Source organism: Polyodon spathula, chromosome 23, assembly GCF_017654505.1.
Source record: "Polyodon spathula isolate WHYD16114869_AA chromosome 23, ASM1765450v1, whole genome shotgun sequence".
NCBI lineage: Eukaryota > Metazoa > Chordata > Actinopteri > Acipenseriformes > Polyodontidae > Polyodon > Polyodon spathula.
In genome coordinates, this window is record NC_054556.1 from 25,102,527 (window position 1) to 25,124,517 (window position 21,991).

The following is a 21,991-nucleotide window of genomic DNA, read 5'->3' on the forward strand; positions in this document are numbered from 1 at the left end:
TGTCAGCACCTATATGTACAGCATTAACACCTTTCGTATCTTATAGGACACATGTGCCATTGAGAAATTGCTGATGTCTTTGAAATTGATGGAACCTGTAGTTCCCTAAACCAAAGTTAATTAGGAAGTTAAAAAAGTGACATATTTGAGTCTACTTCTCTGCTTGGCCCTCCTTACTGTACCTCTTCTGTTTACATATAACGTTTCCATGGAAACTATTGGCAGTTGAGGTTGTAAGAGCACTATGCAATGCAAGGCCGAGTCAGCTGTAAATATCAGCTGCATATTTAGTTAAGGACAATCTAACGTGTATTACTGTAAAGTCCTTATATTTGGGTGCCATTCAATAAAACCAGTCATGTAATGACCTGTTAACTGTGCAAAAACAAAAGGTGTGATCTCGAGGTCTGGGCCTTCTGGTCAGACTTGTTTACTCTGGAAAAGGAGTTCAGACAAACGACATGCTAAATCATTCCAAACGATTTTAATTGACTTGTTTTTCAGTATGGAGCAGGTGTGAAATGTACTTACAATTTCTATAAACACCAGGCTCTGTGTATTTAGGTTCAGAAGGTTAGTCGTGTTCACAGCCCTGTAAAGATGGAGAGGAACCAGTTTTGCAGTTCAGATTATCTTTTGGGAAAGCTAAGGGGGAAAATGTCAGTATCTTTACATTAACTGAGCATTATTTTTTTTAAGCAGCTTCCTGTTGTGCTGCCTTGGGGTGTACTGTCTAAATCTCTGGATTTTATTAGCATTTTCTTACTGAAATATTGGATTTTGAGTTGGAAAAAAAAACAGGAAGAAACTTTTATTTTTTTAAAAATCTTTTCTTATTATCAACAGCATTGTACAAAACAATTCTTCAACACAATAAAGGGGAACCAGAAATCATGCTGATAATACTAATAAGAGGTGAGCCTGCTGTGTAGTTACACTGTATATTGATCCTTACAAGCACAAAATCCAACATTACATTATTAGCAACATGTAATAAAACATGACACTCAACCATATGATTTCCCAATACTATTACAATGGGATCGCACTAGGATTTTAAATTTGGTCTTAAAGTGTTACAGAATACAGCTTAGTTTAAAAACAAACCTATTACTTAAAACCACTGGCTCTCAATTAACATAACAGAACCACTGAGCAGAGCTACATCATCCAAAGCGCTCACCAGCATCAACTCTGTATGTTACCTTTGCGCTGAATTTCATGTGCTCTTTTTCCACTCAGACTAAAGACCTTCTGGCTGTATCAGTAATTGGTCTATTTGCCATTTGTGTTTTTGCTATCTGCATTGCACTGGTTTTTATCTCTTTTTAAAACACCCATGCATGAACACATGTTTGTGCACCCATCAAATTGAGAGCATTTTTCAGGTAGGATTTTTTTGTTTTTAAAGAACCTTGATCTTTAAAGATGTTTACTAGTCAGCTCCACCGCTCAAAGAAGGGTCTTAAATGTCTTTGCATAATTGTTAAACAAAATCTCACCACCTGCTCTCTGTACAAACATCCCTCGCTGTCAAATCATTAGCAAAATCATTGCACCAATTCACCATTCTTCAAAAAGATTACCATGGCTTTATCAAGCTTGTATTTTATACACAGTTACACTGTTTCATTTTGTGCACAGTAACTTTAAGCAGTTTTGCAGCATGCCTACCTATAGTACCTACAATGCTGGTGGAAATCTATTTTGTATTGTTTATATCGTCCAGTATTTAGACGGCAAGCTGAGTTTGTGTCGATAGTGGATGTTGCTACCCACTGTCGACTGGGGTGTGGTGATCGAGCATTGATCAATGTCTTATTATTAAACACATTCACGCGCCCCTAATTGGCCTTGATTAAAAGGGCATTATCATTCTTATGTGGCCTAATTATCGTTGCTTATAAATCAATCAAAAAATGACCAGGTCACTGGCCTATATACTATATGCCTCAAGAACAGTCCAAGTTTGGGACTGAAGTTCCTGCAGAAATACAGCAAAGAGTATAATGGTGCCTCAGACAATCTGTTGTGGATCATTAGAATACACCCCAAAGTGTCTTTCGATTTCTACCTAGTGAGTACGGACCAGCACGGAAACGTTAAGTGGAGCCCAGATACACTGTGATTTATTTCTATTTATTTTCAGATGGTACCGGTCCCAGGGCCTGCTGGTGCTTCTGCATGAAAGCTCTATTCTTTTGCACATAAACGGCTTTGAGCATAGTAATTTTCCGGACTCTCTTCACATTTCTTCTCTCCTGTGCTGATAGTGACTTGATATATTCCTTTAACCCTCCTGTTCTGTACAATAAAACCACGCTGCCATCCTTGATGGTGGGCAAACTGCTGCCCCCTTCAAAAAGAATGTGCTCTGCAAAGCTGAATGCTAAACTTCACTGTGCTTTCACTGTTTTTCACTTTGCTGTGCTTTGTAAAGCTGCTTTATCTCGAAAGCACACCGTACCAATTTGAAGCAGATCCAGGTTAGAGTTAATGGAATATCACACGAGTTAAGGTATGTGAGCAGCTTCTGCAACTCAAGCAATTTGATTCCTGGCAGCTGGCCTTCATCACAATTATGTAACATACACAGTGATTGCATGAACCAACTAGCCCCCTGAAGATTTGAATAGATACACAAATATCTGTGCTAAGTCCGACAGGCCCTGCGGCGTGTAGCAGTCCTTAAATGGATCTGACGGCTTCCCACAGTTGTAGCCTCTTACCTATCAGTGTCAGAGCAAGACGGCAGTTACTATGTCCTGCGTACTGTGTACTGTGCGTGAAAGAGCTAAATGTCACACATCAGTAGGTTGTGAGGCCTGTATTTGAAGCAGATTGAAGCAACAGGTACTGGGCGCGATCTGATAGCTCTGCAATCACTTCTCATTAAAACCACAGCGTGCACTGCTAAAGGAAGGCATCTGCCCAGACCAGGCTCTCAAACTGCCTTTCAATTACAGATGAGAAAACATTGCCCTTCCCCAGCTCTCCTGCAGCAAGACTGGACTGAAGCACGTTCTCATCACTGCAGCCCGGGCTGCACGCAAAATAAAAACAGCTTTGTGTTAAAAAATAAAAGAAGCACTTCTACCACTCACACACTAGATGGTGCTATTTTTTCTGGGGGTAATATGGGCTGTGGAGCAAGAGTGTTAAAACATTGAATCAAAGAGAATCTGTGGCACTATTTGAAAATTGCAGTCCACAAGCGTCGTCCAACCAACCAGAACAACCTGGAGCAAATCTGCCAAGAAGAATGGGCCAAAATCACTCGGACACTGTGTGCAAAGCTGGTACATACTTACCCCAAAAGACTTAAAGCTGTTATTGCAGCGAAAGGTGGCTCTACCAAATATTAATGTGTGGGGGTTGAATACTTATACAAGCAAAATATTTCAGTTTTTCTTAAAAATATTTCCCAACATAAAACAAATGTCACCTTACAATAATTGATTATGAGTTTCAGTGTTTAAAAATAAAATATCAAACAGAACGAAATTTCAATGTACCATTTGTAATTCGGTAATATGAGAGAATTGGTCAGGGGTCTGAATACTTTTGCAAGCCACTGTGTCTCTCTCTCTCTCTCTCTCTCTCTCTCTCTCTCTCTCTCTCTCTCTCTCTCTCTCTCTCTCTCTCTCTCTCTCTCTCTCTCTCTCTATATATATATATATATATATATATATATATATATATATATATATATATATATATAACACACAAGGCCTCCAAATGTCCAAAATGTCCTTCCAGTTAATTCATTGTACCCTAATGAGTATCAGTTTATGTTGTATTTGACTTGGTCTCTCCCCACAGATGTAACTAATTAAGGCTGATAGTTAAACACAAGAGAGGTACAAGCTAAAACAACCTTTTTAGAAGACACACTTTAGCAGCCTAAGTCAGCATACTAAGTACATTGACAAGGTTTAAAAGCACATTGCGGCAAAACAAATCTACAAAGCTTTTTACACCAAACAAGCAGCCTTTGAAGACTTGACTAGCTGTAGGCAATGTGCCAGCATCTCCTGAGCCGATGACAGGCCATGTAAACTGAGGATATCAACCCCAGTGATGGTGGCTAATTGGGGGCTCAGTGGGCAGTAGTTTCCAGATTCACACAAGAAGCATGTGGATCAAATACTTCCAGAGAGTAACCTGGATCTGTTGCAATGTCAAGCCCCCTGGGGGTGAGGGTCTCTTTAGTGTAGGGATTACTTGGAAAAGAAGTGTGCTTGTTCACTGAGAAATCTCCAAGCTGATTCTTGTTCAACACTTTTAATTGGCAGTTTAACCCTAATGACACTTGACTACATGACTAGCATGCTGTATGTTTGCAGCAATGACTGTTAGATACATATTTATACCGGATGTCAAAGGAGTATTACTGTCCAATTTGCAGGCACACTCCCATGTCCTTTCCTGCAAACAATAAGCAAAGCACTCTTATTATTCACTTCACCTCTTTTATCTAAATGAATGTATAACCCACCTTTTGCAAAACCACCTCAGCCTTTTTGATCCCTGAAGTGCTGAGAGGAGGGAGAGTGCTTAGACTGTGTTCTCGTGCAATGTTGAGCCTCGTTTCACTCAAGACTGCCCAAAGATGCCGCAGAAAGACACTCACGTCTGGTTCCTTTTTCAAGACCTGATTCAAGTCCATTAGATAGAAGAACCAGGTATTCTAGGATTTAAAACAAAGTACTGATGATCTCAAGGTCTTAAATATTGATAATTTTATCTCTCTTTGATCTATTTTTTCTTTACTTTTTCATCTGTTTTCCTTTTCCCTTTCTCTCGCTCTTCCTTCTTCCTTCTTCAATCTCTCTCCCTCCCTCTCTCCTCTTCTCCTTCCCCTCTCTCAGTCTCTGCTTACTCTTTCTCTGTCCCTTTCCCCTCTATCTCTCCTTTACCCCATCGATCACATCCCCATCCCACTCCTTCCGTCCCTCCTCCACTGACCCCCTCCTCTCCTTACTCAGAAACGGATGTTGGATGTCTGTTATTTGAAGCCAGTTAATCAAATGCAGCCAGTGGAGGGAATCAAAGCAATAATTTAGGTAGAGGACAAAAAGGTCAAGAGAAAATGATAAGAAAACTGTGTTAGAGTCGATCAACAGACACAATGCAGTCAAAACCCATCTCCAGTGCCATTAAACAACAAGGCAAGGGAAAATCATCTGAATAAGGTGTGTGTGGGGACCCAGAGAAACTAAATGAACAGAATCATTACAGGAGAGCTGGATGGGCTGTAGAATTACAAGAGGGTTCAGCTCAGCTCTCGAGAGCCATTAACACAGCCTCCTGATGAAACTAAGTGGTAGATGTACCAAAGTGTTGTGGCTGTTGCAATAGTCGCAAACCAGTTGCAAACGAGTTGCAACTCTAGGGTGAAATGTACTTTTTAGGGAATGCTTTGTGGCAGCAGTTTTTCTCTGTGGTTCAGCCAGAGATGAATATGTAATTATGGGCGTTCCTGCATATATTCGCAAAAATGGGGTGGAGATAGTGCAGATGAGGGTTCTCGTTATATTATAATGAAATGTGCTAAAGCTGCTGGCAATTATGACACTTACAATTGCATCAATTTCAGCTTTTGAAAGTTCTAAACAGTCGCAATTAGCAACCTTTAAAAGGCAGTATGAAAAATACTAGCCCCGAACCATGGCTACTGTGAGAAGGAGACCTTGTCTTCAGCAAGAACGAGTGATTTGTAGGATGAAAAGAGAAAGAGTATTTCATACCCACATTACCATCTTTGATTTAAATGAAGAACAAACTGAGCACAGGTACAGACTCGGCAGCCACAAAATTCTCAAGCTGCTGTCTGATTTAAAAGATGACTTGTCCCTTGAAATTCGTATTAACAAGAATTCACTGTCCTCCTGTAAGTATCATAACTTGTCTATGCGGCACCGTGATCTGTTTTGTGCTAATTGTCTGGTCTACTATGTAGGCCAAGTTAAAAATAATAATAATTAAAAAAAAAAAAAAGCTAAAATCATTTATTTTCAATTTGAAATAATCTTTTATTCTTATTTTACACTGATATGTACAATGCAGAAGTATGGCTAAATTACAGGCTAAATTAAAAAGAAAGTGTGTTAGGTGTTCATTTGATTTTACTACTATACTGTACAGATTTATATTTTTATGTAATGTAATGTCTAGCCTCCCCAAAACACAACGGTGTTATTTCAGCACAATGATTTATGCATTTAAAATACATTGAGCATTATAAATGTATGTGTGTGTGCGATGTTATCCAATTTTTTTTTAAATGTCAGACAGACATTTGCATGATTATGAAAATCTTTTTGACATAATTTTTATTTGGGGGTGAAGATGGGGGTCCCACTATAGAATCCGATGAGATTAAACTGCCTTTCATTATTTATTTGAAACACTCTCGCAACTCTCTCGCTAGGATAATGCAACAAATATTTATATTAGTATATTGCGGCTCTCTTCATTAACATATTTCCTCTTAGTACATACAAAAATATGTATATGTCTGAACGAAAATGCAAATCACGTTATGTTTGCTCTGCAGCTTGCCCATCTTAGTTCATCTACACCTAAGTCTTCAAGATTCAATTGAAAACTATTTCCCACGCACAAGAAAGTAGTGTTTGGGGACTTTAGGTAGTCTGAGGTATTTATTCTGTCAATGTCAGGCTTAAAAACACATTTTAAAAACAAATGACTTTTGAAAGGTGTGACTAGAGCAACCCCCCCGACTGTTACTGTATTAGACCCTTAGTGTTGAACACATACCTTGAACATATTATGCTGCTAACATGTTGAATATTGTGTGATTTTCACCCATTCCCAAGCAGTACAACCTGTTTCTGTGCTATATCATTTCCAGGAAAGGGCCTCATAGCGTCTCAGGATGAAGCTGAACTGCAAACAGGCCTCAGGACAGATCTGCTTTCTGAGGCTCAAACAGATGTCCTTATAACGTAAATCGAGCCAATTTGAGATTGAAGGAAAGCATCTGTCTGAATAAACAAAGCTGTTTAGCCAGTCACAGAGGGGACTAACTGAAAGCTGTGCACAGAGACTGGTGCCACAATTTCTGAACCATAGTTCTCTATAAAAAATATAATTCGTGCAAATGGAGGATTATTAAAGAATCAGAATACCGTACAATCCCTTTGGAAAGTCCAGCGCAAACATAATTGCTATTAACAAATAACTGGCAAACTAACATTGTGATCAGTGTAAGTTCTGTATAGAGTCGCACCCAGTCACAGTACAAGGAACTTCTAGGAGTTTGCATACAATACTCAAGCCCCATACAGTCAATGTTATCGGTGGTCATGCCACTGTTAACAATACAGCAACTTAAAGCACTGGAAAGTTTAGCAGAGGAATCTGACATCATCAGGCTGTGCTGTGGAGCTCTTTTGTCTGGCCCTGCTGGATGTGATAAGCTTATATATTGGCTTGTAAAGTAAGGGTGACCCAGTGTGAGACGCCAGCCCAGATTAAACAGCCAAACCCGTGAGCAGTTTTGGAAGTGTAGCACTTTTGTGGTTTTCCTGACTGATCTAGATGCAAACTGAATCCCTGATATGAATTCTGTATTATCTCCCTGGTACAGTCGGTCTTATTCACAGTATGTAAACTAGACCAGGGCACTTAATTGACAGCAGTGGCTCTGCTGGCTTTGATATCCAAGACTGCATGGATTTCTGATACCTGATTAACAACAGTCTCAACAACTAGGATTCAGTGGGTAGGTCTAGAAAACCGCTTTCCCTGCAGATTTTATATTTTCACACAAACGTTTCAGAGAGCTGGGTGTGAATTCTGAATGCAAGAGACGTGATGTAAACAAATCTGAAGCACAGCTGCTGTGGAATAATCTGTTATTGATTTAGCTTTTTGCCTACTTTATAACACGACACAAACGTCTATATCATTAATATGATATTGTTAAATAGTTTTTGTTGCTGTTAATCAAGGCAATTGTGATGATAGATTTGAAGAGTTGATACTGTTTAATCAACTAACTATGATTTACTATTGTCTCAGAGCATGTTAACAGAAACCCTAAACATTAATGGTTCTTCTCTACATAGATACATTCACAGTAGAAAATGTAAGAATCCTGTCTTGCTTTCATGGTGAAGACACCAAACAGCAAGGCCGAGTGAAACGATTTCCTGGTGTGTTTCTGTCAGGCCGTGCCCTATAACTCTGTGTGAGAGTGGCATCCTCCTAATGAAGTGATTCTTTAGCCTTTATCAGCATGCTAGTCACATCTGCACAGCTAGTTATAGCACAGGCACATCTGCCGGCCCTCCGCGGGGCTGACGTCAGCAGTGCACTTATTCCAGAGCGGGCGGGAGAGGGAATGGAGGAGAGAGGAGAAAAGGGAGGGAGGGAGGTAAAGAGAGAAAGAGGGAGAATATGGAGTGGAAGAAGAGAAGATGAGGGGTTTTTTTAATGATAAGGAGAGAGAAATGGAGGGGCAAGGGAAAATACAGGGGAGAAAAAGAATAGGGAGAGAAGGAAGGAGGGGGAAGAGTAAGGGGATCTCATATGCACTTCACAGCCCAGTTATCACCAGCCTGTAATACGCTCTTTCAATGTCTTAACAGTGACTGGGCATCGCTATAATAAGGGTTTGGTTGTAGTTGTTTTACCAGCTTATGTGATTGTTCAGGTGATGCTGTACTAGCTGACAGGTCATACCAAAACCAATGATCTTAGAACTGCTCTTGGATTTATTCACATGAACGAACATTGCCATTAACACTAATATTAGTATCTCACTGTCAGCGGATTCCTTCACCCAATGTAATTATCAGTGACAGTATGTTTCTTAAACGGTTTCTGCGTTACGGTAAAAGTCAGAATTCGGTCAATCTTAAGTTTTACCGGTCAAAATTTACCAAAAAGAGTGGTAAATGTTCAAAATTATGAAGAAATAAATAGCTTTCTGGACATTTACTGGTTAATCTCATGATTTACCGAAGCAGGCATTTCATCCAAGAATGTATTTATTCCTGCATATAAATGGTCAATTAACAAAAAAAATATTAACGTCAAAGAATATTTTTATTTCTGCATACAAATGTTCCATTAACAAAATAATCATGAGCTTACAATGATGCACAATTGAGCAATTCGACACGGTAGTGAACAATATTGTGATCCACTTATGCTGAACAACATTCTGGTTAATTTGCGTATAAAACACTTCACAATGGTGTTGAAGGCTATTGTACTCCAAATATGTAGTAGTTTGATGGAAAATAGAATTGTGTAAAATGCAAATTAAATCTAAGAGGCATTGTAGTTAAGGTTGGTTCATACTTCAGACTCTCATGTCTCAGACCCTGTGTGACAAGTCTGAATCACGTAATCCACACTCTTGTCATACAACCTTTTCTCATGCGTCTGCAATCTAAAATTGCATAGGGTTGGATAATGTTGAAAAATTTCAACATTTGCTGCATGGCTGGAGTGACGCTGCACAGCTGTCTGCGCCTGACATATCGCATTAATCTGCAATAGAAGTATGAATCAACCCTTAGAGCTGAGGGACTGGGAGGCAGAGTGCTCTTGTAGTTAGAGCTGAGGGACTGGGAGGCAGTGTGCTCTTGTAGTTAGAGCTGAGGGACTGGGAGGCAGTGTGCTCTTGTAGTTAGAGCTGAGAGACTTGGAGGCAGTGTGCTCTTGTAGTTAGAGCTGAGGGACTGGGAGGCAGTGTGCTCTTGTAGTTAGAGCTGAGGGACTGGGAGGCAGTGTGCTCTTGTAGTTAGAGCTGAGAGACTTGGAGGCAGTGTGCTCTTGTAGTTAGAGCTGAGGGACTGGGAGGCAGTGTGCTCTTGTAGTTAGAGCTGAGAGACTGGGAGGCAGTGTGCTGCTGTAGTTGGAGCTGAGAGACTGGGAGGCAGTGTGCTTTTGAAGTTAGAGCTGAGGGACTAAGAGGCAGTGTGTTCTGGGAGGTATTGTGGTCTTGTGGGTAAAGCTAAAGGACTGAGTGGCAATGTGGCCTACTGGTTATAGCTGATGAAGTGGGAGGCAGTGTGATGTTGTAGGTAGACCTGAGGTACTAGGAGCCAGTGTGGATATAGCTGAGGGCCCATCATGCAGACTTGCTTACTTGTCATGTCATTATAGTATTTCAACATCAAAGTGGTCCCTTGCTGCATATAAAAAAAAATATGAAGGGATGAGATTCAATAAACTTCATGGTACAATTTACTGTCAACATAGCCTAGCCGTGAATAAAAGTGTATAATAAAAAGAATAGAAGCAAATAAATAAACCTGAATGCATGTCATGGCCTTCTCTGAAACCCTGCTCTAGTTAAATAAACACACACAACATCTTCCTCTAAGTAAGCCGTGCTGTGTAGCTTGCTGGTACCAGTGACCTTTCCTCTGTGATGTAAGCAGTGGCTCACAACTGACAAAAATGACTCATTTGGCTTGAAGAGGCCAACAGTTTTACAAACGGTTTGGCCTTTTGTAAATATCATCCTGTCACAACGAAATGAAAAAAAATGGAAGCAACAGATGTAAAGTGACTCGTCAAGCGCTAACGAGGTCGGAAAGGAAAATGCGAGACTGCTGCCTGGTGTTCTGGAAATGCGAGACTGCTGCCTGGTGTTCTGGAAATGCGAGACTGCTGTCTGGTGTTCTGGAAATACGAGACTACTGTCTGGTGTTCTGGAAATGCGAGACTGCTGTCTGGTGTTCTGGAAATGCTAGACTGCTGTCTGGTGTTCTGGAAATGCTAGACTGCTGCCTGGTGTTCTGGAAATGCGAGACTAACGCTTCTAACATTATTTATTATTATTAGATGTGTCTGTGTTATGTATTCATTGGAAAGGCTTTAAAATTACAAGCTGTTTCTTGTAGTGTTCTGACTAAGTAATTATTTGAAAGTTGGATTTCTTTAGTTCAACACAACTTTAAAATAATAATATCGACCAGGAGTGTCCAAAGCTGCCCCTTCCACTCCTGGTCTAAACTGCTTAACTGAACCAATTCCACCTGCAGCCGAGACAAAGCGCATCTAACAGCAAAGAATCAGAATTCAGCCAAAATTCAGAATTCAGACTCTTTAACTCTTGTGGTAACAACTGCTTAGTTTCAAGACCACATAACCCAAGCTGTGAATTGTCTGCAGAGACAATCATTGCCACAGCCCTCAAACTGCAACTTCAAGTTGCTGAGAAATTAGTTAGCAGAGAGAGATAGAGAGGGAGAGGGAGAGGGAGAGGGAGAGGGAGAGAGAGATACAAGTGGCCTAAAGCAAAAGGAAAATCGAATTATTCAAATCTATAATATCCTTTTTATTCCAGTAATATAATTCCTTCAGCATTCATCCTCATAATGTCACTCATTTTATGAAGGCTGACCAGAGTAATCACTCTGTTTCAAAGCATTACTATTATTCAACCCGTTGGGTTCTTCTCGTTACCAGGCTTCATCTCACAAATCATTTTCCAAGCAGGCATTGTCAATTCAATGAGTCTGATGGCCTTCCATTCAAACATGGAATATTTCTTAACAAACAAATGATGGGACAGTGCCATATTATTCCTGCAGAATAAGCTAATGGATAGAAGTCCATTTTACAGTAGATGGAAAAATGATCTAAGGTGGTAATACAGTGGAATGACATGCGTAACGTTTGGACATCTCTCTTTGCAGGCTAGCATAAATCTAGAAAACCACTTATCCAATAGTGACGAAACTTGGGTAGTATATTCTGTAGCACACATGTTCAGAAGGTGGGGATAGGAGGAGGTGCCTATCTGTTAGACTTTGAATATGTATGTATCACATTCACATTATATTTGTATCTGGAGAATTGTCGCACTGTTCTGCATATATTTAGAACCTCTTATCTGTGATGCAATTGGATTACTGCTATAGTTATTGAGCATATCAGAATCTGGGGTTCTACAAACATGTTCTTCAGTCCCTCTGTCTACATACATTTGTCACACACTTTGCTTTTGTATTTGCTGTAGTTGGGGGCGGGGGTGCATGCTTCTAACATACTTGTTTTGTTATATATTTTCTGACGCTTTTATTAAACTGATTGATATGCTGTGTGTGAAAGAGGTGACAGAGAGGGTCAGAGTCAGGGGGAGAGTTACTAATTAGTGCTGTTGCAGTGGGAAGGGATCTCACAGAACACAGCATTGAGAATATGCCACTTTGCCGTCTCGTATTAGAATACGATAACCGCATTGAAAGAGGGAGTTAATGTGATGAGGTGGCTGAGAAAGGCACTCGACACACACAAGTGCTGCTCTAGTAGAACATTAAACATGGATCAAATCAGCAATACTCTGCGTGCTGTACTGTACGCACTATAGGGGTGTCCTGCAGATAATTACAATGTATCACAATCAATACCTATTCAAATCAGGACGCATGCAGGACGCATTCCACCCTTTTTGCAGTACTAAATATGCCAGCGCTTGCTATCTATGAAACGAGAAGAAAGGCAGTAGTTTGAGTAGTTGCCTGAGTTTATCCCCCATGCATTTGGTCTTGGAGGAAACTGCATTCTGAAAGGGTTTGATAAACTGTTCTCCAGCAGTCAGGAAAACAGTTATACTTCCTCACAGAAAATCGAAAAAGAAAATGAAGGGAAACCAATGTTTTATAGTGAACGTCAGCAGTAATTTCTGTTTTTTTTGTTTTTTTTTCTCCAGGTTTTATGATTGAGTTTTTATGTATGCCCTGGTGTAGTGATGCAGTTCTGCTAGAGGGGTTGTGCATGGACCAGCTCATGCATCATTACTGTACATCATTACCATTTGCCTAACAAACAAATCAACCAAGCGAGGAACACAGCAGTGTGTGCTACATATTACAGGCACTTCCCGATATAATAATAATAATAATAATAATAATAATAATAATAATAAATAATAATAATAATAATAATAATAATAATAATGTAATAAGGTCATTGTTTTTGGGAGAAGTAGTAGCCTAATTCCTGATCTTTTAATATTGCATCGCGTGGCTTGCATGATATAATGACATTGCGTTTCATGCTCAGCTAATTTGGTGAAGGAAGGCAGGATGAAAGGAGAGAGTGCTTTGTCAGGGCCAGAGGCCAGGGGTCAGGGGTTAAGCTGTGGGGTGGTAACAGGGGTCGTCCCAGTGGTGCAGCTAAATGGACCGTCCTTTATGAGTGGCTGCACAGAGCATAGAACAGCAATGCTGCCTGCAGCCTTGCTTTCCAGCAAGGAACTCCCTGCTAAGCAGCTCCATATGTTCAGGCACACCAAGCTCTGGTAGTCTTCATTAGTGCAGTTGTGCCTCTCATGATGCCCTACAATACTTCCAGAGCTCCAGATGAGGGCGCTCCCCTCACTTCCCACAGGCAACAAAACTACTGTCATTCCAACTTTCAACTGATCTTTTTCCTCACTTAGTTATAATACATCGCGTATGATGGTTTTACATTGGGAGCCTTAATTAAACATTTATTGATTTAATTAATCACCTAAACGCTCTATTTGGAGCTTCATGCCACACTTACACATAATCACTAATACATGGATATTTTCAGTTTAATTTCTTAAAAAGTATATATATATATATATATAATATATATATATATATATATATATATATATATATCTATATATATATATATATAATAGTGCCTTCCTGGAAGGACTTCGTCAAGCAGTTAGAACAGTAACCCTAACTCCCTTGGGATTGAGAGAGAGGTACAGTCTCTCTCAATGTCATGATCGTGGACAATGCTTTAACATTATAAATTAATTTTTATAATGCAATAGCTTTTATGAGAACAGCACCTCAAGGCAGTTATTTTAAAGTACTATAAGACACAGAATTATAAATAATTCTTATAATTATAAACAATTATAAATAATCTTATTTCAAGGCAGTTTGAGTCTCTGTTCATATTCATTTGCAAGTTTTATTTAATGTATTTTCTTTAATTGACAGTGTAAGCTCTCTTTTGCCAGGAGAATATTCATTACAATAATTGTTGTTTACAAGGAAGTCCCAAGAGGTGACAGGGACATAAACACAGCACTTGAACAATGATTCATCTAATAAGAAACTGCAAACACTGGATTTTAGCTAAAGCATGTTTTTAGAGGGCTTGTGAATTGGTTTACCTGGTGTAAATACTCCTTAATGTAATAAATAAACAAAACCAAACCTGCCTTTTCTATTTCTATTTATCTGGGTTGGAAAGCCACAGCTGTGCTCCACTAAGTGAGTGTGCTGTTTGTCAGAGTCCTGTTTACAGGTGAGGGACAAGTAAGATCAGATTGCTCTGCCTGTCTGTCTGTAAATCCATCAGGCAGGTACAGTCTGTATTCAGTGGCTGTGAAGAGTGTTAGAAAGTCTCTTATTTACACTTGTGTTTTGCTCATATTTAGGTTTCATTTATTTCTGAAGCTAGGGAATCAAATATTAGACCCAGTCCACAGCTGTTCCTCAGCTAGACTATGTCTTTTTTTCTTTTTAGAGAGGGTTGGAAGTTTATCTTCAGAGAGCCTGTGGTTTCCAGACATCAAAATTTGCAACGCTGTCTGTGATCCTGACTTGCTGCATATGATGTAAAGCTGGCAGAACGAGTGGAAGGAATGAAGGGATCTAGAGGGCGTATTAATATGGATTTCTTCGTGATGCACCCTGTCAGGCCACATGAAGGAGCAGCTAAGCACAGCCACCCAGACTAATCTAAAGTCAACAGCGGCCACATTCCACTCACCCAACCAGAAGATAAATCAAGTTGACTTTAACGTGTTTGCTAAATCTTCATTTTTCAGCCAGTAGGGAGAGATTAAATAGTCTTGTCCAATAGGCAGTGACAGTTCGTAAAACATACAGTGGTCACATGAAGTAACAGGATGTAAGCTCCAAAAATAAGAGATTGAGACAAATGTACATTGTATGTTGAAATGAACACAACAGTAATATATATTCCTTCTAACTTAAACAGCAACTATTTCAGACTTGTTCTTAGTGATTCTTTAAGGTTACTTACAAACCTCAATGAGGTTATAAAGCAGATAGATTTTCCTAGAGAGATTAATGCAACTAATCCTTTGTATACAGGATACCATTTCATAAACGACGTCCTTCTCTATGTGTCTGCCCTGCATTGCCTCTCCAGCTGGGTTGTAACTTGTAAAATGACACTGGCTTCTTGGAGGCGCTTTCGTCTTGCCCCAGATGCTGGATTACAGAGCTATAGACAGAGTGGTGTAATCCACACTTGCACTCCCAACGTCTGCACAAGACAACCCTGCAGTCCGCGCGCATGTCTCAGTCTGGCACAAAGAAACAGTGTGCCCTTGAACAATAACCACAACAACAGCAATCAATACGTCAGAGAGCAGCACAATCAAAGAAGAATTAACAAGCAAAATAACACTTTGCTGTACTTTTATCACTGTCTATCCAAGTTAGTGGGACCTGTCTGCCCGCTTCACCCTGGTGTGGGACATGCGTTCTCTGGGTCCCTTGATGCCATTCTTTGCTTAAACATTGATCCAGATCAACCCAACAATGCTGAAACCTAATGGTGCTGGTTACTTTCCACATGCACACGTCCATCACGCCAGAAGCATCACATGTGAATGATTTAAGCATTGGCATGGCAGGCATCTTTCATGGCATCCACAATCACTGGCTCTCAATCCAATTGAGCATGTGTGGGAAGAGCTTGGGCGACGTCCTCACAACCCTCTGCCTTCCTCTCGGCACCAATTGAGACAGACAGCATTGGGACCTTATAATAAAGCAAAAGCCATGGCTCGGTAAACAAATAAAACATATGCAAACGCAAACACTGTTTTTAATGAATTGCTCTATCCCAAGATGTATGCAAAGGGATCCTATTAAAGTAAAAAAAAAACAAAAAAAAAACAGGCTGGTTGAGGAAGCTATAATAAAACCAAATCATATAAATCAAATATAAAACACGTCCAATTAAATTAGCAGCGCACCCAACAGAACAAGGTGAAGGTTGGATAGCCTGCAAAATCTTTAGTCTTATTAAGCAGCTTAAACAGAAGATTAGGTCCTCCCAGAAATATCATTAGTAGACAGGCGATCAGGTGCAACAGACTAATAGAGAAAGCTCATTGAAATTAAAAATTAAAAAGATAAGAACCAGAAAATTCTTGGCATGCAAAATGGCATGGAGTGGCACTGCTGTAGGCTGCCCTTTTAGGTTTAAAGGTCAGGAATTCTAGCAGCAGCTGTGAACAATGAATTGCTGAAAGGTTAATGCCACTGTCCGGATACAAACCTGGAAATATATCTGTGTCAGCTATTAGCCAGATTTACTATGGCACATGCTTTTGATCCTGTGAACCAGCTGACTATTTATTTAAAAATATCTTGGGGTATCAGCATACTGTATACATGGGCGGTGTAGTGTGATGTAATTACAGATCTTGCCCCCTGTTGGTGAGATGAAGTTAAAAGCTCTGTAACCACACAAGCAGATGAGTCTGGCTCTTTTGCATAGCGGTTAAGATGTTTGTGATGTGCATGGTCTCCTGTTCATGCCCAGCCCCCACTGTTTATCTAAATCCTGTTTTGATTAGTTATGATTTAATTATACTTTAATAAATCTATTAAGTCTAATAGCTAGCATACATCATTACTGGTGTCTAAACAATTGCTCCTTACTTTGCTCCTTAAAACAATCCTCTGTGCTATGATGTACGGTTTCCAAGCAACAGATGTAGGCTCAAATAATGCATTAAAAAAAGAAGACTTTACACAAGCAAAGAAAGGGGTTAGAGACTGGTTAAGTCTGGAGTTTTGAGTTTGTTTTTAAATATTTTACAAGCCGCTACAAATTACAAATCATCTACTCCTCTCCTCTGTCATCCCTATTCCTCTGGTATTCTCCTCTGCCTCTGCCCTCTCTCTCATCCCTCTCCCTGCTCTCCTCTTGGCTCGGTGCCCACTTGCTGTCGTTGAGATATCGGTAACACCAGTCCAGCGCAGGTTCAGCCAGCCGACCAGCAAACTCCTTCCGACAGACTCCCCTCTCAGTCTGTGGCCTCAACCCTCTACTTCGCCCTCTCTCAATCTCTCTCATTCTCACACTCTCTCTTTCCCTCTCTCCCTCAGGCACCCAAAATACATTTTTAGCTGCTGACTAACACTGGATAAACTCCAAGCAGGGGGGTGTATGTATTTGGAAAAAAAAGAGACTGAAAGAACATTTTCATGCCTTTTATAGGACTATTATAAAAGCATAAGCTTTCAAAACCACATGCGTAGGTTTATTAAAGACTGATGATAAAATTAGACAGAAGAGGGGGATTTATTTATTTTTATAGTATATAAAGTTTATATATTTACAGCTATAGTCAACGGTTTTGCATCACTCTATAAAGAATTCACACATTTTGCTTTGTGAAGTCCAATGAAACCTGCTGAATAATGTTACGTTAACATATTGCACTACATACTGTTTTGTAGTTTTCCATTTACTGTACTTAAAAAAAAACTGACAAGCCTTTTTAAATGTGACAATTTCAAAATCTAATAATAAGTTAACATGATATTATTCAGCAGGTTTCATTTGACTTCATGAAGCAAAAGGAGTTAATTCTATAGGGTGATACAAAACTTTTGGCCATAGCGGTAGTGCTATTTCCTTTGGTATACTGTACTACAGGACATGTATATAAGGAACAGAGCATGTAAGGTTAGGTTTAATTGGAGATGAAACCAATCGTTAAAACAAAATTAATCCCTTAATTTCCCTTGTTTAATTCTCATCATTAAACACCACGCATGACGCTGCTGAGCTGCTGCAAAAGCTGAAAGGATTCTGGTTTCCTAGTAACAGGGTTTATTAGTTCTAAGTCTAATGTAGTGGAGAGTAGGATAGTGAATCTGAGCATTAATATTCACTTCTTCTTTAATCTTTCTATCTGCATATATTTATACTAAGTCTCTGACACACCTTTAAACTTATCGTATTGTATGTACCATGAGAGAATATTCAAGCCTTTAGCTATTTCTGACATATTGTCTGTCCAAAACTAGTCCAAACTCAGTATTTTACCTGCCAATAGCTTGGATTTCAATGCTCAAACAACTTTTCTAAAGGTCATACAGAAAAATGATGAAATGCATGAACAAGGGAGTAAGAGGGGGAGAAAGGGGAGAGGGTATGGATGAATTAGGAGGAAGAGAAAGGGAGAGAAGTGGGTGGAGGGGAGGGAAATGACAGCCCAGAGCTCCAGTGATACAGCGAGAGCTGCATTTGCTGGATTTGGAGTTCATCAGATGTAACAGACACAGAAGTGGCACACATTGAGGAAGCTGCATACACACCAACAGCAGTTACACAACAGACCAGTCTGGTGATTACAGCCCTCCATCGTCTACCTGCAGATACAATACTGGATTTGTTTATTTACACCCTGTCTTACTGTTCACAGATCACATTACATTAATATACAGCCAGCTCTCGCTCTCTCTTCCTCAACCTGTCTCTCCCTCCATACCAACTTGTCTAATTTCATCTGTGCTGTGGCAGACCTCCAAACGTAACAGTTAACTAATATGGAGTGGTCTGTTTATCAAATTATTTTTTTTCGTTTTTGAGTTCTCCTTGACTATAGTGCTGCTCGCTGTTTTTGAATGCACTCTATTGTATACCTATGGCGTTAACAACACACACGTGGAATAGGAGAGTAATTTACAGGTAACTCACTGTAGACACAGTGCTTGCTTGTTGATTATCCCGCTGCAGCTCCAGCATCAATGAAGCTAAGCAGTTTGTATATTTTAGTGAAATTCTTGTTGCTTTAGAACATTGCTTTCCTGTGGTGTGGTTCTCTCATAAGCAATAATTTTAAACAGAGAGAACAATGCTGCATTTACTAAATAAAGGGTAAAGTGACAAGGTTTAAGGTCTGATTACAGTTAGGCTACCTTGACTGCTTCAGAAAAAAGCTGTCAAGTGAGCTTGGGGTTGGTTTGCTGAAAACTCAGCTCATTAAATTCTATTTAAGCAACAGTGACTGCAAGCAAGCCCAGGACACCACGATCCAAAGTCAGGTACTCTGTTCTTTCAACAAAAAAAAGAGACTCATGAAGCAGAGAGGAAGGCTTAGAAAGAAATACAAGGGGGTATGGTAGCCTGAACTCATCTGTGACTCAACCGACACACACACGTCTCCAGCACTTAGTCATAAAGCTGTGTACTTAAATTAAAATGAAAGTATGTTCCAAGGACTGCAGTGTGCTAAATTAACCTACAGTGCTTTTCTCCTCATGTTTTCAAGCTGTTTCGTGTCATTTAGTAATGCTACTAGAAACACAGTTTTATTTATTTTCAATAAATCTAGGGCTACTTTCTTTTTCATTTATGTAACTGGATATTATTTTAATCTAATGGAATGCTGTTTTGCAGCCTGTCTTGTTTTTCATTGAATTCCCATCAGGCTGCCTTTGTTTTTATACTGAGGCCTGATTCGTAGAAGGAGGAAGTGACCCGCTTGGCTTGATTGTTTGACTTGAAACGTGTTGCACAGATAAGATTCTACAGTGAGGTACATATAGTTTGGGGCTCTGTTGCACTGTAGCTACTATTCTATGATACACAACCTAATACTTGACAAGCTAAAGGTCTGCAAAGGCAGGAGAAATAATAATATTAAAAGTTACCTGCGGCTAGCTATGGTGTCTTTGATATGTTTGTCTTTGTCTGTGCATTTTCCAAAAAACTGAGTTGAAAATGGCCCACCACCTTAGTGTAAAATAGAATTACAGTCCCACTGCATCTCAGCTATCAAATAATTGCATTCTCTGTTATATAGGTTACTGGCTTGAACTAGAGCAGGTCCCTTAGCTCCTACCTCCCTGAAGCCACATAAACTTCACATACAGTACAGCGAGCCAGCTACAGCTCTCAACTCTATCTGATTGAAAGCGATGTTCAGGACCTGAATCCATGCCACAGCACAAAAATACACATGCACGCACGCACGCACGCACGTACACACACGCATGCATGCACGCACACACGCACGCACAAGCATGCACGCACACACGGTAGCTGTCCAGGGTCCTGAACCAGCTGAGCAATGGATACAGGAAGTAAGATGAATAGATTAAACTCCGTAGCACAGAGTGGTTTAAACCTGCTATTGTGGCAGTACACTTCTGCCTGATACACACACGCCTCTACTCCCAGAGCCCGGGCTTCTATTCCACTAGTTCATGTGCTGCATGTAAACACATTCAAACCACCTCATCCCGCAGTGGATCGGAACCCCATCAGTCTGTTCTGTCACATCAGCACACAGCAAGAGTTGCAGTGAAAGCATGGAGTAGAGTCTTACCCACTGGAACTGGATTCCCTGCACAACAGCTGAAGGTTATTTTTTTAATCTTCAAGGGCTCAATCCAGTCAACTTTTTAGGTGTTCAGGGGTATTATTCATTCTGGCAATAAATAGTCATTATGTATAAACAGAATTATGCAGGTGTCATTAACACACATCTGCAACGCTCCAACAATCAGTGATCAATTTTGCACTAGCAAAGGATTTTGTGGAGTGAATGAATATAATCTGCAGGCTCTGCTTGCTTAGGGGAAGAAACAGCCATGCAAACAGATGGTGTTTTTGTTATGCTTATAACATTTTACAGAGAACATCTACAGAACAGATACAGAAACATTTCAAATATGCCCTGTACACAGACCAGCCTGTTGGTTGAGATCTGAAAAACCTGTACAGGGTCTTCGGGAATGGATTCTCTTTGTGGTCAGTGTAGCCACCCTGGTGTCTCTCTGAAGGAGTTGTGGAAAACCAGGATTTCTCAGTCATAGACACATTGAAAGCATTGGCCAGAGCTCACCAGAAGTGCCAAATCAGCTGACATTTAATCTGTTTTAATAGAAAATAAAATATAACAGAAATCCCCTGGCAGATTAGTCCCACCCTCTGGTCATACAGACAGCCTCGCTGCCTCCCAGCCTGGCACACACAGACCATGTGGCAAAATTAAAAGGGCAGGATGGAGAGGGTTTAAAAGCTTTGCCTGGGATTTGTTTCCAATCTGCCCTCAGCAGATTAAAGCTTGTTAGTGTAATATCTACACAGGCAGGCAAGACAGCTGGCAGAGCACCCTCTGTGGCTGATACCAGTACCACATTCTCCCTGTTATTCAATGCAAGTGATTCAGCAGCCCACAGAACACTACTAACTATTTTTTGTTCATTTTCCCTGGTTTATGGATAGCAATAGTGGTGTACCGCCCACACTGGGATTGCCATATGTGATGCTATTTGAAATCAATTATTCTCATAACACATCCAGAAGATGACTCTTGTAAACCAGAAACAACCGACCAGTTCATTGTTTTTGGGCCAGCTACAAAAAAAGTCTGAACATTTCTAAGGAACACATCAAATCAGAAGAGTTTGAAGATTATACTGCAATGAACACAAGTTTGTAATTAAGATTACCAAAAAACACTACACTAATCAATTAAAAAAATAAAAAAACAAACAAACACTTTCTTGCAATGCAAATTTCCCAGTACTCAGTTCTTTCTTAGATACAAGTACATGGCTTCTTTAGATTATTTAGAAATAAAATGTCTCAGATAGAGGAATAATGGAAAAACAGAATAAAAAAAAAAACACCAAGAATCGCTATAAATGTCACAGGATGAGAAGGATGCTAAAAAAAAAAAAAAAAACTTTTACGATGAATCTGTGTGTGTATGTGTGTGTGCGTGCGTGTCATTGTACCCATCACAGTTCCACTGGGCTTAGCTAACACTCATATCTCCAGAATCTTAAATCACTGCACCATGTAACAACCAAATTCCCAGTGCTTCAAGCGGTACAAAATTTCCAACAGCAATCAAACCACAAATCCCAGGATCCTTTTTTCAGAGCCCTGATGTTCTTTAAAGGGGTGGGGGGTAGGCATGTAGACAGGGGATGCTGGG

At 40.0% G+C, this 21,991-nt stretch overlaps 1 protein-coding gene across 5 annotated transcripts in view; it reads right to left on the reverse strand.

Moving 5' to 3' along the window:
• Window positions 1-21,991, reverse strand: part of LOC121298177 (disks large-associated protein 4-like) — a 97,211-nt gene that overhangs the window by 52,589 nt on the left and 22,631 nt on the right. The window lies entirely within an intron of this gene.